Below are 14,758 nucleotides of genomic sequence, written 5' to 3'. Positions count from 1 at the left end.
TAGAAGTGGAAAAACCCCAGCCTTAGGCTGTAACTGCCCTGCTCCAAGCAATTTGTTCTGAATTGATACTCTCAGAAGAGTCCCACCAAAGGCAGCATCGTTACAGTAACCAAACACTTAACTGACACTGGACTTTGGGAGACACCAATCCACATCTGGGCTTTCCTGGGAACGTTCAAACTAACATGTAAACAATGGCATTGGACTGCAAAAAGCTGAATCATTCATGGACATGTGACTTGCCCAGGTGGCTACAAACTCCATCCCGTTGCTGTGACTTCGCACAGAAGAACAAAGGGGTTTCCGCCCACAAGAGAGAGACTATAAAAGGCTCTGGAAGCCTCTCCATTTTGTCTTCAGCTGGCTAAAGAGATGGCCTCTCCACCCCCAAGAGATGCCTGAAAGAAACTGGAACAAAGGACAGTAACTACAGGGAGTGTGAGTGATTGCTGGACCCGGACTAGGAAGGAGTCCGGTCTGTGAAAGAAGCTTATGGAACATCCCTGGGGGTGAGATTTCATCTGTAATCAGTTTCTTAATGCACTAGATTTAGACTTGCGTGTTTTGTTTTATTTTTCTTGGTAACTTATTTTGTTCTGTCTGTTATTACTTGGAACCACTTAAATCCTACCTTCTATATTTAATAAAATCACTTTTGCTTATTAATTGACCCAGAGTAAGTAATTAATACCTGGGGGAGCAAACAGCTGTGCATATCTCTCTAACAATGTTAGAGAGGGGTGGACAATTTATGAGTTTACCCTGTATAAGCTTTATACAGAGTAAAACAGATTTATTTGGGGTTTGGATTCCATTGGGAGCTGGGTGTCTGGTTGCTAGAGACAGGAGTTAAGTCTTCGGTGTTTTCAGTTAAGTCTGCAGCTTTGGGGCGCATGGTTCAGACCCTGTGTCTGTGTTAGAGCAGACTGGCGTGTCTGGCTCGACAAGGCAGGGTTCTTGAGGCCCAAACTGGCAGAGAAAATGGGCTCAGAGGTAGTCTCAACACATCAGGTAACAGTCCCAAGGGGGTTTCTGTGATCGAACCCATCACATATACAGCAAAAGGGAAAGGAAATAAGGAAAATTCTTTAAATAAAAGTCTTACTTAAGTCTTTAACTCCCCCCCCCCCCCACCTCTTTTCCCATGTGTTCAACAAGATGTTAAAATGTTTTCAATGGTGGCTGTTACAACTAGAGTAAACCAGCAATAACTTGACACAAACCACAAAACATGCTTAATGTTTCATCACTAAGCAAGGATTTTATTAACAGCTTATCCCTTGTTGGGCCCCAAGTACCCCCTGTGGCAGTGCACCCCATTTTTATCATAATAATATCACTATGAAGATGACATAATTATGTCATTGGAAAAGTAATGATTTGCAGAACATGGTTATCCTATTTGTATGCATATATCATTTTTTATCTGAAGTTATGAATATTTACTATGTATCTGTATTTCAAATGTAGTTACACCTGGGTAATGCCCACTAGACAAGATGCTTTTAGTCAAGATCGTGGGTGGGGAAGGGCCTATTCAGGGCAATTGGCCTTTAAGAAAAAGCAATAGGTCTTAGGAGAAGTTTATCGCCCACCTGGTGAGGAGCCTTCCTGGGAACACTCCAAACAGCCTGTGAGTAATAGCTACCATGACTCTACAAGGACACATGGTCAGACCACATGATGCTGGACTCTATCTTGAGATGTCAGTATTTTTCCACAGACTGGTCTGGGAACCAAGCTTTGAAACAAAGGGTTCTCACCATATGCAAAAGCTCTATAAAGCAGGGAGTGACTGTGACGTTGCACTCCATATGTTTATGGAAATATACTTATGAGTGTAAATATAATGTAACTTGAATATACTTTATGCAAAAGGTATCATTACAAAGCTTATAATCTACTGAGTAAAAAGAAAAGGAGTACTTGTGGCACCTTAGAGACTAACCAATTTATCTGAGCATGAGCTTTCGTGAGCTACAGCTCACTTCATCGGATGCATACCGTGGAAACTGCAGCAGACTTTATATACACACAGAGAATATGAAACAATACCTCCTCCCACCCCACTGTCCTGCTGGTAATAGCTTATCTAAAGTGATCATCAGGTGGGCCATTTCCAGCACAAATCCAGGTTTTCTCACCCTCCACCCCCCCACACACAAATTCACTCTCCTGCTGGTAATAGCCCATCCAAAGTGACAACTCTCTACACAATGTGCATGATAATCAAGTTGGGCCATTTCCTGTCCCTTTTTTTTTTTTCCCAGGGACACACACACAAACTCACTCTCCTGCTGTGTGTGTGTGTGTGTCCCTGGAAAAAAAAGGGGGGGGTGAGAAAGCCTGGATTTGTGCTGGACATGGCCCACCTTGATTACCATGCACATTGTAGGGAGAGTGGTCACTTTGGATGAGCTATTACCAGCAGGAGAGTGAGTTTGTGTGTGTGTTTTTTGGAGGGGGGTGAGGGGGTGAGAGAACCTGGATTTGTGCAGGAAATGGCCCAACTTGATTATCATGCACATTGTGTAGAGAGTTGTCACTTTGGATGGGCTACTACCAGCAGGAGAGTGAATTTGTGTGTGTGGGGGGGTGGAGGGTGAGAAAACCTGGATTTGTGCTGGAAATGGCCCAACTTGATGATCACTTTAGATAAGCTATTACCAGCAGGACAGTGGGGTGGGAGGAGGTATTGTTTCATATTCTCTGTGTGTATATAAAGTCTGCTGCAGTTTCCACGGTATGCATCCGATGAAGTGAGCTGTAGCTCACGAAAGCTCATGCTCAAATAAATTGGTTAGTCTCTAAGGTGCCACAAGTACTCCTTTTCTTTTTGCGAATACAGACTAACACGGCTGTTACTCTGAAATCTACTGAGTGTGTTCATCCTATTTGTATGAATGTATCATTCTTGTATCTGAAGCTAGAAATATAAAGTATTACTCTGAAGTTCTATTTTAATTATGCAAAGAGTGGGCCATTAATGATGCCTTGGAATCTTGATGGCTCCCACTAACTAGGACAATTGGTTGTAAATGGCTCTCTTTACTTGTAAGCCTTCCTGTATATGTGGGTGCCAGCCAGTGAGTAATGAAGTCTCACAGTACATGTGAGCATGACACATGATCCTGGAATCCATCTTAAACCTGGTGCTTTTCCATTTAGAAGGAAGGCTGGGAACCCAGAGAGAAAGGATTCCCGCCTTGTGCCAAACATATAATGGGGGGGAGGGGGGAAGAACAAAACAAAGGGGGTTGCTGGCCATGAGAAATCCCCAAGTTACCACCTGAGTTGGAACTAACAAGAACTGTACTGGGGAAAGGATTGGACCCACTCTAGGAAGAAGTCTAGTCTGTGAAAAAAGCTTATTGGAACATCTCTGAGGGTGAGATTTACCTGTAAGCAGTTTCTTAAATGTATTAGGCTTAGACTTGCGTGTTTTGTTTTATTTTGCTTGGTAACTTACTTTGTTTGGTCTGTTATTACTTGAAACAACTTAAATCCTACTTTTTATACTTAATAAAATCACTTGTTTATTAATTAACCCAAAGTGATTAATACCTGGGGGAGCAAACAGCTGTACATCTCTCTTTCTATCAGTGTTATAGAGGGCGGACAATTAATGAGTTTACCCTGTATAAGCTTTATACAGAGTAAAAAGGATTTATTTGGGTTTGGATCCCATTGGGAGCTGGGTGCTGGAGATAGGTGACTTGCTGAACAGTTTTTGGTTAAAATGTGCAGCTTTAGGGACATGGATCAGACCTAGGTCTGTGTTGTAGCAAACTAGTATGTCTGGCTCAACAAGGCAGGGGTCTGGAGGCCCAAGCTGGCAGTGGAAAACGGGCTCAGAGGTAATTTCAGCACATCAGGTGACAGTCCCGGGGAGGTGGGAGGGGGTGTCTCTGTGGCTGAACCCATCAGTGACATCATCTCATGTTCTTCACTCCCCACACAAAAGACTACTCCTGAAACCAGGGAGCTTTGTGAACAAGGGCTGCTAACAGGGAGTTTCGAGAGGGGAGTAGGAAGGGGGCAAGGTACATTTGCCATTCTTAAAACCTTTACACTAAGCTATAATCAAAACTTCTTGATTTAAACAAACCCTATCATTAAGCTCGGTAAGTGTAGGAGAAAATGCAGGCAGAAGCCCAGCAGCAGAGTAAGGACTATCCTGTTTATTGCACTCAGTATAGCATGTATGATTACCTGCCCTGTGGGTGAGTAGCATACGTTTGCATTCGGTGCAAGGAGCTCCTGCCCGTCAGAGACCGTTTACAGGCTTTGGAGGCTAGGATGGCGGAGCTGGAGGAGCTAAGGGAGGCAGAGAGGTATGTTGATGAGGCTTTCCAGGACACTGTAGATTTGTCCCACCTCCGATCAGACAGCCCCTATGCTGTTAAGGAGGATGAAAGGCCCAGAGGAGAGCAGGCAACAGGAACAGAAGGAAACCTTGCCATAGTTGGGACCCTCCTTCCAGATGATGTTGGGGTACCTCTCGCACTGAGGTTACCTCTCGGGGGGAAGGAACTCCACTCATTAGGAAAAGGCAGGTGTTAATAATGGGAGATTCGATCATTAGAAACAGATAGCTGGGTTTGTGATGACCAGGAGAACCTTATGGTGACTTGCCAGCCTGGTGTGAAGGTTATGGATCTCTCAAGGCATATAGATAGACTTATGTCTAGTGCTGGGGAGGAGCTGGTGGTCGTGGTACATGACATAGAATCATAGAATATCAGGGTTGGAAGGGACCGCAGGAGGTCATCTAGTCCAACCCCCTGCTCAAAGCAGGACCAATCCCCATCTAAATCATCCCAGCCAGGGCTTTGTCAAGCCTGACCTTAAAAATATCTAAGGAAGGAGATTCCACCACCTCCCAAGGTAACGCATTTCAGTGTTTCACCACCCTCCTAGTGAAAAAGTTTTTCCTAATATCCAACCTAAACCTCCCCCACTGCAACTTGAGACCATTACTCCTTGTTCTGTCATCAGCTACCACTGAGAACAGTCTAGAGCCATCCTCTTTGGAACCCCCTTTCAGGTAGTTGAAAGCAGCTATCAAATCCCCCCTCATTCTTCTCTTCTGCAGACTAAACAATCCCAGTTCCCTCAGCCTCTCCTCATAACTCATGTGTTCCAGTCCCCTAATCATTTTTGTTGCACTCCGCTGGATGTTTTCCAATTCTTCCACATCCTTCATGTAGTGTGGGACCTAAAACTGGACACAGTACTCCAGATGAGGCCTCACCAATGTCAAATAGAGGGGAACGATCACGTCCCTCGATCTGCTGGCAATGCCCCTACCTATACATGCCAAGAAGGCCAATGGCATTTTGGGAACAAGGGCACACGGTTGACTGATATCCAGCTTCTCGACCACTGTAACCCCTAGGTCCTTTTCTGCAGAACTGCTGCCGAGCCATTTGGTCCCTAGTCTGTAGCGGTGCTTGCGATTCTTCTGTCCTAAGTGCAGGACTCTTTACTTGTCCTTGTTGAACCTCATCAGATTTCTTTTGGCCCAGTCCTCTAATTTGTCTAGGGCCCTCTGTATTCTATCCCTACCCTCCAGCATAGGGAAGGGTAGGGAGACATCCTGGAGGCCAAATTTAGGCTGCTAGGAAAGAGACTGAAATCCAGGAGCTCTATAATGGCATTCTTAGAAATGCTACCAGTTCCACGTACAGGGCCAGGTAGGCAGGCAGAGCTTCGGAGTCTCTATGCGTGGATGAGACGATGGTGTAGACAGGAAAAGTTTAGATTTATTAGGAACTGGGGAAACTTTTGGAATGGGGAAGCCTATACAGGAAGGATGGGCTCCACCTAAACCAAAGTGGATCCAGACTGCTGGCACTTCACATTAAAAAAGTTGCAGAGCAGTTTTTAAACTAAGAGATGGGGGAAAGCTGATTGCTGCAGAGGAGCATGTGGATCGGACAGAGACTTCTCTTAGAGGAGAGTATATTGATAGAGATTCTCTAGGTTTTAGGAAGAAGGAGGGGGATGAAAGAGGACAAAGTATGGGCCAGATCAGACAAGAAACATTCACATAAAGAATCTGACACATCAGAAAAGGGCAGACAAACAGTGATAAGTTTTTTAAAGTGCTTGTACACAAATGCTAGAAGTCTAAATAATAAGATAGGTTAACACGAGGCACTCTAGTTCAAGGAGGATATTGATATAATAGGCATCACAGAAACCTGGTAGAGTGAGGACAATCAATCAATGGGACACAATCATTCCAGGGTACAAGATATATCAGAAGGACAGAACAGGTCATGCTTGGGGCAGAAAAGTGGCACTATATGTGAAAGAAAATGTAGACTCAAGTGAAATAAAAATCTTAAATGAATCCACATGTTCTATAGAATCTCTATGGATAGTAATTCCATGCTCTAATAGATCCCTACTGTTCTATTCTTAAGGACCACCTGACCAGGACAGTGAAAGTGACGATGAAATGCTAAGGGAGATTAGAGAGGTTATCAAAATAAAGAACTCAATAATAGTGGGGGATTTCAATTATCCCCATAGTGACTGGGTACATGTCACCACAGTAGCTCACGGAAGCTACTAGATCGCATGCCCTGATTCTCATGGGTGACTTTAATTTTCCTGATATCTGCTGGGAGAGCAATACAGCGGTGCATAGACAATCCAGGAAGTTTTTGGAAAGCGTAGGGGACAATTTCCTGGCGCAAGTGCTAGAGGAGCCAACTAGGGGGGGTGCTTTTCTTGACCTGCTGCTCACAAACCGGGTAGAATTAGTGGGGGAAGCAAAAGTGGATGGGAATCTGGGAGGCAGTGACCATGAGTTGGTTGAGTTCAGGATCCTGACGCAGGGAACAAAGGTAAGCAGCAGGATACGGACCCTGGACTTCAGGAAAGCAGACTTCGACTCCCTCAGGGAACGGATGGCCAGGATCCCCTGGGGGACTAACTTGAAGGGGAAAGGAGTCCAGGAGAGCTGGCTGTATTTCAAGGAATCCCTGTTGAGGTTACAGGGACAAACCATCCCGATGAGTCGAAAGAATAGTAAATATGGCAGGCGACCAGCTTGGCTTAATGGTGAAATCCTAGCGGATCTTAAACATAAAAAAGAAGCTTACAAGAAGTGGAAGGTTGGACAGATGACCAGGGAAGAGTATAAAAATATTGCTCGGGCATGTAGGAATGTTATCAGGAGGGCCAAATCGCACCTGGAGCTGCAGCTAGCCAGAGATGTCAAGAGTAACAAGAAGGGTTTCTTCAGGTATGTTGGCAACAAGAAGAAAGCCAAGGAATGTGTGGGCCCCTTACTGAATGAGGGAGGCAACCTAGTGACAGAGGATGTGGAAAAAGCTAATGTACTCAATGCTTTTTTTGCCTCTGTTTTCACTAACAAGGTCAGCTCCCAGACTGCTGCGCTGGGCATCACAAAATGCGGAAGAGATGGCCAGCCCTCTGTGGAGATAGAGGCGGTTAGGGACTATTTAGAAAAGCTGGACGTGCACAAGTCCATGGGGCCGGATGAGTTGCATCCGAGAGTGCTGAAGGAATTGGCGGCTGTGATTGCAGAGCCACTGGCCATTATCTTTGAAAACTCGTGGCGAACCGGGGAAGTCCCGGATGACTGGAAAAAGGCTAATGTAGTGCCAATCTTTAAAAAAGGGAAGAAGGAAGATCCTGGGAACTACAGGCCAGTCAGCCTCACCTCAGTCCCTGGAAAAATCATGGAGCAGGTCCTCAAAGAATCAATCCTGAAGCACTTGCATGAGAGGAAAGTGATCAGGAACAGCCAGCATGGATTCACCAAGGGAAGGTCATGCCTGACTAATCTAATCGCCTTTTATGATGAGATTACTGGTTCTGTGGATGAAGGGAAAGCAGTGGATGTATTGTTTCTTGACTTTAGCAAAGCTTTTGACACGGTCTCCCATAGTATTCTTGTCAGCAAGTTAAGGAAGTATGGGCTGGATGAATGCACTATAAGGTGGGTAGAAAGCTGGCTAAATTGTCGGGCTCAACGGGTAGTGATCAATGGCTCCATGTCTAGTTGGCAGCCGGTATCAAGTGGAGTGCCCCAAGGGTCGGTCCTGGGGCCGGTTTTATTCAATATCTTCATAAATGATCTGGAAGATGGTGTGGATTGCACTCTCAGCAAATTTGCGGATGATACTAAACTGGGAGGAGTGGTAGATACGCTGGAGGGGAGGGATAGGATACAGAAGGACCTAGACCAATTGGAAGATTGGGCCAAAAGGAATCTGATGAGGTTCAATAAGGATAAGTGCAGGGTCCTGCACTTAGGACGGAAGAACCCAATGCACAGCTACAGACTAGGGACCGAATGGCTAGGCAGCAGTTCTGCAGAAAAGGACCTAGGGGTGACAGTGGACGAGAAGCTGGATATGAGTCAGCAGTGTGCCCTTGTTGCCAAGAAGGCCAATGGCATTTTGGGATGTATAAGTAGGGGCATAGCGAGCAGATCGAGGGACGTGATCGTTCCCCTCTATTCGACATTGGTGAGGCCTCATCTGGAGTACTGTGTCCAGTTTTGGGCCCCACACTTCAAGAAGGATGTGGATAAATTGGAGAGAGTCCAGCGAAGGGCAACAAAAATGATTAGGGGACTGGAACACATGAGTTATGAGGAGAGGCTGAGGGAGCTGGGATTGTTTAGCCTGCAGAAGAGAAGAATGAGGGGGGATTTGATAGCTGCTTTCAACTACCTGAAAGGGGGTTCCAAAGAGGATGGCTCTAGACTGTTCTCAATGGTAGCAGATGACAGAACGACGAGTAATGGTCTCAAGTTGCAGTGGGGGAGGTTTAGATTGGATATTAGGAAAAACTTTTTCACTAAGAGGGTGGTGAAACACTGGAATGCGTTACCTAGGGAGGTGGTAGAATCTCCTTCCTTAGAGGTTTTTAAGGTCAGGCTTGACAAAGCCCTGGCTGGGATGATTTAACTGGGAATTGGTCCTGCTTTGAGCAGGGGGTTGGACTAGATGACCTTCTGGGGTCCCTTCCAACCCTGATATTCTATTCTATGATTCAGGACAAAATGCAGAGATAAAATTTCTCGATACTTTAAATGACTGCTTCTTGGAGCAGCTGGTACAGGAACCCACAAGGGGAGAGGCAACTCTCGATCTAGTCCTGAGTGGGGCGCAGAATCTGGTCAAAGAGGTAACTATAACAGGACCGCTTGGAAATAGTGACCATAATATAACAACATTTAACATTCCTGTGGTGGGAAGAACACTTCAACAGCCCAACACTGTGGCATTTAATTTCAGAAAGAGGAACTATGTAGAAGTGAGGAGGTTAGTTAAACAGAAATTAAAAGGTACAGTGACTAGAGTGAAATCCCTGCAAGCTGCATGGACACTTTTCAAAGACACCATAATAGAGGCCTAACTTAAATGTATACCCCAAATTAAAAAACACAGTAAATGAATTAAAAAAGAGCCACCGTGGCTTAACAACCATGTAAAAGAAGCAGTGAGAGATTAAAAGGCATCTTTTAAAAGTGGAAGTCAAATCCTAGTGAAGTAAATAGAAAGGAGCATAAACACTGCCAAATTAAATGTAAAAATGTAATAAGAAAAGCCAAAAAGGAGTTTGAAGAACAGCTAGCCAAAAATTCAGAAGGTAATAACAAAATGTTTTTAAGTACACCAGAAGCAGGAAGCCTGCTAACCAACCAGTAGGGCCCCTAGACGATCGAGATACAAAAGGAGCACTTAAAGACAATAAAATCATTGAGGAGAAACTAAATTAATTCTTTGCTTCAGTCTTCACGGCTGAGGATGTTAGGTAGATTCCCAAACCTGAGTCAGCCTTTGTCGGTGACAGATCTGAGGAATTCTCACAGATTGAAGTGCCATTAGAGGAGGTTTTGGAATTAATTGAGAAACTTAACAGTAACAAGTCACCAGGACCAGATGGCATTCACCCAAGAGTTCTGAAAGAACTCAAATGTGAAATTTCAGAACTATTAACTATGGTTTGTATCCTGTCCTTTAAATCAGCTACTGTACCCAATGACTGGAAGATAGCTAATGTAATGCCAATATTTTAAGAGGGCTCTAGAGGTGATCCTGGCAATTACAGACCAGTAAGTCTAATGTCAGTACCGGGCAAATCAGTTGAAACAATAGTAAAGAATAAAATGGTCAGACACATAGAAGAACATAAATTGTTGCGCAAAAGTCAACATGGTTTCTGTAAAGGGAGATCATGTCTTACTAATCTATTACAGTTCTTTGAGGGAGTCAACAAACATATGGACAAGGGGATCCTGTGGACATAGTGTACTTAGATTTCCAGAAAGCCTTTGACAAGGTCCCTCACCAAAGGCTCTTGGGATAAGAGGGAAGATCCTTTCATGGATTGAGAACTGGTTAAAAGACAGGGAACAAAGGGTAGGAATAAATGGTAAATTTTCAGAATGGAGAGGGGTAACTAGTGGTGGTTCCCCAAGGGTCAGTCCTAGGACCAATCCTATTCAACTTATTCATAAATGATCTGGAGAAGGGGTAAAAAGTGAGGTGGAAAAGTTTGCAGATGATACTAAACTGCTCAAGATAGTTACGACCAAAGCAGACTGTGAAGAACTTCAAAAAGATCTCACAAAACTAAGTGATTGGGCAAACAAAATGGCAAATGAAATTTAATGTGGATAAATGTAGAGTAATGCACATTGGAAAAAACCACCCCAATTATACATACAATATGATGGGGGCTAATTTAGCTACAACTAATCAGGAGAAAGATCTTGGAGTCATCGTGGATAGTTCTCTGAAGACATCCATGCAGTGTGCAGTGGCAGTCAAAAAAGCAAATGGGATGTTAGGAATCATTAAAAAAGGGATAGAGAATAAGACGGAGAATATCTTATTGCCCTTATATAAATCCATGGTACGCCTACATCTTGAATACTGCGTACAGATGTGGTCCCCTCATCTCAAAAGAGATATACTGGCATTAGAAAAGTTTCAGAAAAGGGCAACTAAAATGATTAGGGGTTTGGAACAGGTCCCATATGAGGAGAGATTAAAGAGGCTAGAACTTTTCAGCTTGGAAAAGAGAAGACTAAGGGGGGGATATAATAGAGGTCTATAAAATCATGAGTGGTGTGGAGAAAGTGAATAAGGGAAAATTATTTACTTGTTCCCATAATATAAGAACTAGGGGCCACCAAGTGAAATTAATGGGTAGCAGGTTTAAAACAAATAAAAGGAAGTTCTTCTTCACTCAGCGCACAGTCAACCTATGGAACTCCTTGCCTGAGGAGGTTGTGACGGCGAGGACTATAATAGGGTTTAAAAGAGAGCCTCCATGAATTTATCCAGTTAAGTCCATTAATGGCTATTAGCCAGGATGGGTAAGGAATGGTGTCCCTAGCCTCTGTTTGTCAGAGGGTGGAGATGGATGGCAGGAGAGAGATCACTTGATCATTACCTGTTAGGTTCACTCCCTCTGGGGCACCTGGCATTGGCCACTGTCGGTAGACAGGATACTTGGCTGGATGGACCTTTGGTCTGACCCAGTATGGCTGTTCTTATGTTTCTTATGTTCTTAAACACCTGAGGAACAAAGACTGAACTGGGGGAAGTGCTGGATCCAGGCTAAAGGGATTTCTAGCCTGTGAATGAGACACCTGCGGATTCCAAGCTGTAAAGTAAGTGCAGCTTGCCCCTTAAGAATCTACAGCCTGCTTGTATCATCTCTTAGGGTGAGAATCTGCTATTCATAGCCAGTCTATTTAGTATATTAAGCTTAGTTTCTGTTTATTTGCTAAGTAATCTGCTTTGATCTGTTTACTATCACTTATAATCTACCTTGTGTTTATCTAATACACTTGTTTTTGTTTATCTAAACCAGGGGTGGGCAAACTACGGCCTGCAGGCCAGATCCAGCCCGTGGGATTGCACCCCGTGAAGCTGCAGGCCCTGCACCGCTCTCAGAAGTGGCTGGCACCACATCCCTGGGGGATGGAGGGGGGGGGGCGTGCCAGAGGCCTCCGTGCATTGCCCTTGCCTCCAGGCACCGCCCCCTGCAGCTCCCATTGGCTGGGAAGGGGGAACTGCGGCCAATGGGAGCTTTGGGGGAGGTATCTGGAGGCGTGGCAAGGGCAGCGCATGGAGCCCTGTGTCGTCGCTCCCGCAGGGGCTGCACAGGGACGTGGTTCCGTCTGGTTCCCGGAGCGGTGCGGAGCCAGGGCAGGCATGGAGCCTGCCCTGTCCCCGGTGTGCAACACTGCCACCCCGGAGCTGCTTTAGGTAAGTGGTGCTGGGCCGGAGTCTGAACCCCTCCTGCACCCCACCCCCCAAACTCCCTGCCCTAAGCCCCCAGCACCCCTCCTGCACCCCAACCCCCCGCCGCACCCCAACCCTCTGCCCTGAGCCCCCAGCTGCACCCCAACTCCCTGCCATACTCCACACCCTTCCTGCACCCCAACCCCCTTCCCTGAGCCCCCTTATACACCCTGCACCTCTCCTCTCCCCCAATCTCTGGCCCTGAGTCCATTCCTGCACATCGCACTCCCTCCCACACCCCAACCCCCTGCCCCACATACAATTTCCCCACCCAGATGCGGCCCTCAGCCCAAAAAGTTTTCCCACCCCTGATCTAAACCAGTGAGTTGGAGTGACGTGTATGGGAATCTTAGTTCAAGGGGCAAAGGCTGTTGCATATTCCTCTCCACGTTGGGGGAAGGGGTGAATTTTATGAGCTTATGCTGTACAGTTCCCTGTGCAGCACAAGACGGTATAATTTTGGGTTTATACTCCAGTGTGGGGGGGAGGAGGGGGGTAGAGAAGAAGGAGATGAGTCTGGAAAGCTGGGAAATTGGCTGCTGTCTGCTGCATGTATTTGAGTAGCTTCCGTGAAGCTGCTCTCTCAGGTAGCTCAGTTTGGGTGTGTGGTGCCACCTGCTGTCGTGTTGGGTGATAACACGGCCTGGGTTAGGCTGGCTGTGTCCCCAACCAGGGTGAGTAGGGCCAACCCAACTGAGTGATTAGAGGGGCCCCGCAGTGCCCACAACTCCGAGACTGCACCCCGGGGTGACAACCAATCACACCCCATTATTATCCATCAGCACTTGTTGTGTTAAGGAGGTTCTGAAGCTTCAACCCCCACCCAAAGAATCAGTCAGGAAGGGCAAGGACAGACCTAAAAAGTTGCAATTCTCCAACAACTAAAATTCAGAAAACTGACTCCAACGAGAAACTGCAGAATTGGAATTAATTTGCAAACTGGACACCACTAAATTAGGTTTGAATAAAGACTGGGAGTGGATGGGTCATTACACAAAGTAAAAACTATTTCCCCATGCTAATTTTTCCCCTACTGTTACTCACACCTTCTTGTCAACTGTTTGAAATCATAGAATCATAGAATATCAGGGTTGGAAGGGACCCCAGAAGGTCATCTAGTCCAACCCCCTGCTCGAAGCAGGACCAATTCCCAGTTAAATTGGGCCATCCTGATTATCACTACTAACATTTTTTTTCCTCCTGCTGATAATAGCCCACCTTAATTGATTAGTCTTGTTACAGTTGGAATGGCAACACCCATTTTTTCCATATATATCTTCCTACTGTATTTTCCACTGCATGCAACCGATGAAGTGGGTTTTAGCCCATGAAAGCTTATGCCCGAATAAATTTGTTAGTCTCTAAGGTGCCACAAGTACTCCTAGTTTTTTTTCCTCCCATTAAGGTATCGCAAAGGGCTGTGAACAGAAGGGGAAAAGCCTAAAGACCAAGGAAGGGATACTTGTAGTCACTTGTTTTAGACTAAGTAACATATGATGGGCTGTTGGTACAAATACATAGTGTTGAGGAAAAGTGTTGAAACAAAAAGTTAAAGCTAAAATTACACTTTTGTCAGATAAAACTAAACAGTGTCACATTATAACAAAAACAAAAGTGTATCAACTCATCCTATAAAAAGTGTAGCCACCAAAATATTCTTAAATAAGAGGAAGCCATTTGCACCTCTCTCAAAAAAGGAGAAAGAGAAGGAAAATGGAATGTAAGTGTGAGGTTAAGATTAACAGGTTTGAATCCAGATACAGGACTAGCCAATATGTAGTTACAAAAAATATTCAGGGAAAGCACCAAGATGGAAGTTAAAAAGTTCTTCTGAGACATTGGTCAGCAGAAGCTGATGACTGACAATTCAATATTTTAGTGCGAGGCAGAATTACCCCCAGGTCAAAGAACATCTCTACCTAAAAGAGAATTGTTTAGGATATAAAAAGCTGTTCACCAGCTCCTGCAGAGAACTGAATCCAAAGTAGACTAGCCAGGCACGTAGTACCCAAAACTAGTCCATGGGAGAAGAACTGTGTCAAGGCAAACTAAAGAATTGTAAGATCCCATCTTACCCATCTGGAGATGTAACTACACCCAGACAGAAATTAAGCATTACTCCACACTAGTATTAAAAGCCTAAATGGAACAACATCTAAGATTGTATATGTTACATGATTTTTAGCCAGATTTAAGGTAGACTAAGTTATCTGAAAACCCCTGCAGTTTGAAGAAAAAACAATTTCTAATAAGTAACTTTAAAGTTTTAGCACCTTTCTTAAAACAAATACAATAATAATAAATGTTTGCCTAAGGTAAACCTGTTCCTGTAACTAAAATGAATGCAAGGTAAAACTCCCCATAATGTGCACTTTGGTTGGTTTTACAGTGCAATGTATGAGCTAACAGAAGTGCACTGTGGTGTTGTAATGTGACCTGCATTTTTATTG

General features: G+C 44.8%; 1 protein-coding gene across 5 annotated transcripts in view; it reads right to left on the bottom strand.

Annotated features, from left to right (window-relative positions):
* The window catches only part of MAPK15 (mitogen-activated protein kinase 15), a 61,581-nt gene that overhangs the window by 25,510 nt on the left and 21,313 nt on the right, over positions 1-14,758 (bottom strand). The window lies entirely within an intron of this gene.

The sequence above is a fragment of the Lepidochelys kempii genome, chromosome 2 (assembly GCF_965140285.1).
Source record: "Lepidochelys kempii isolate rLepKem1 chromosome 2, rLepKem1.hap1, whole genome shotgun sequence".
Lineage (NCBI taxonomy): Eukaryota > Metazoa > Chordata > Testudines > Cheloniidae > Lepidochelys > Lepidochelys kempii.
This window is presented reverse-complemented; position numbering and strand designations above follow the sequence as displayed.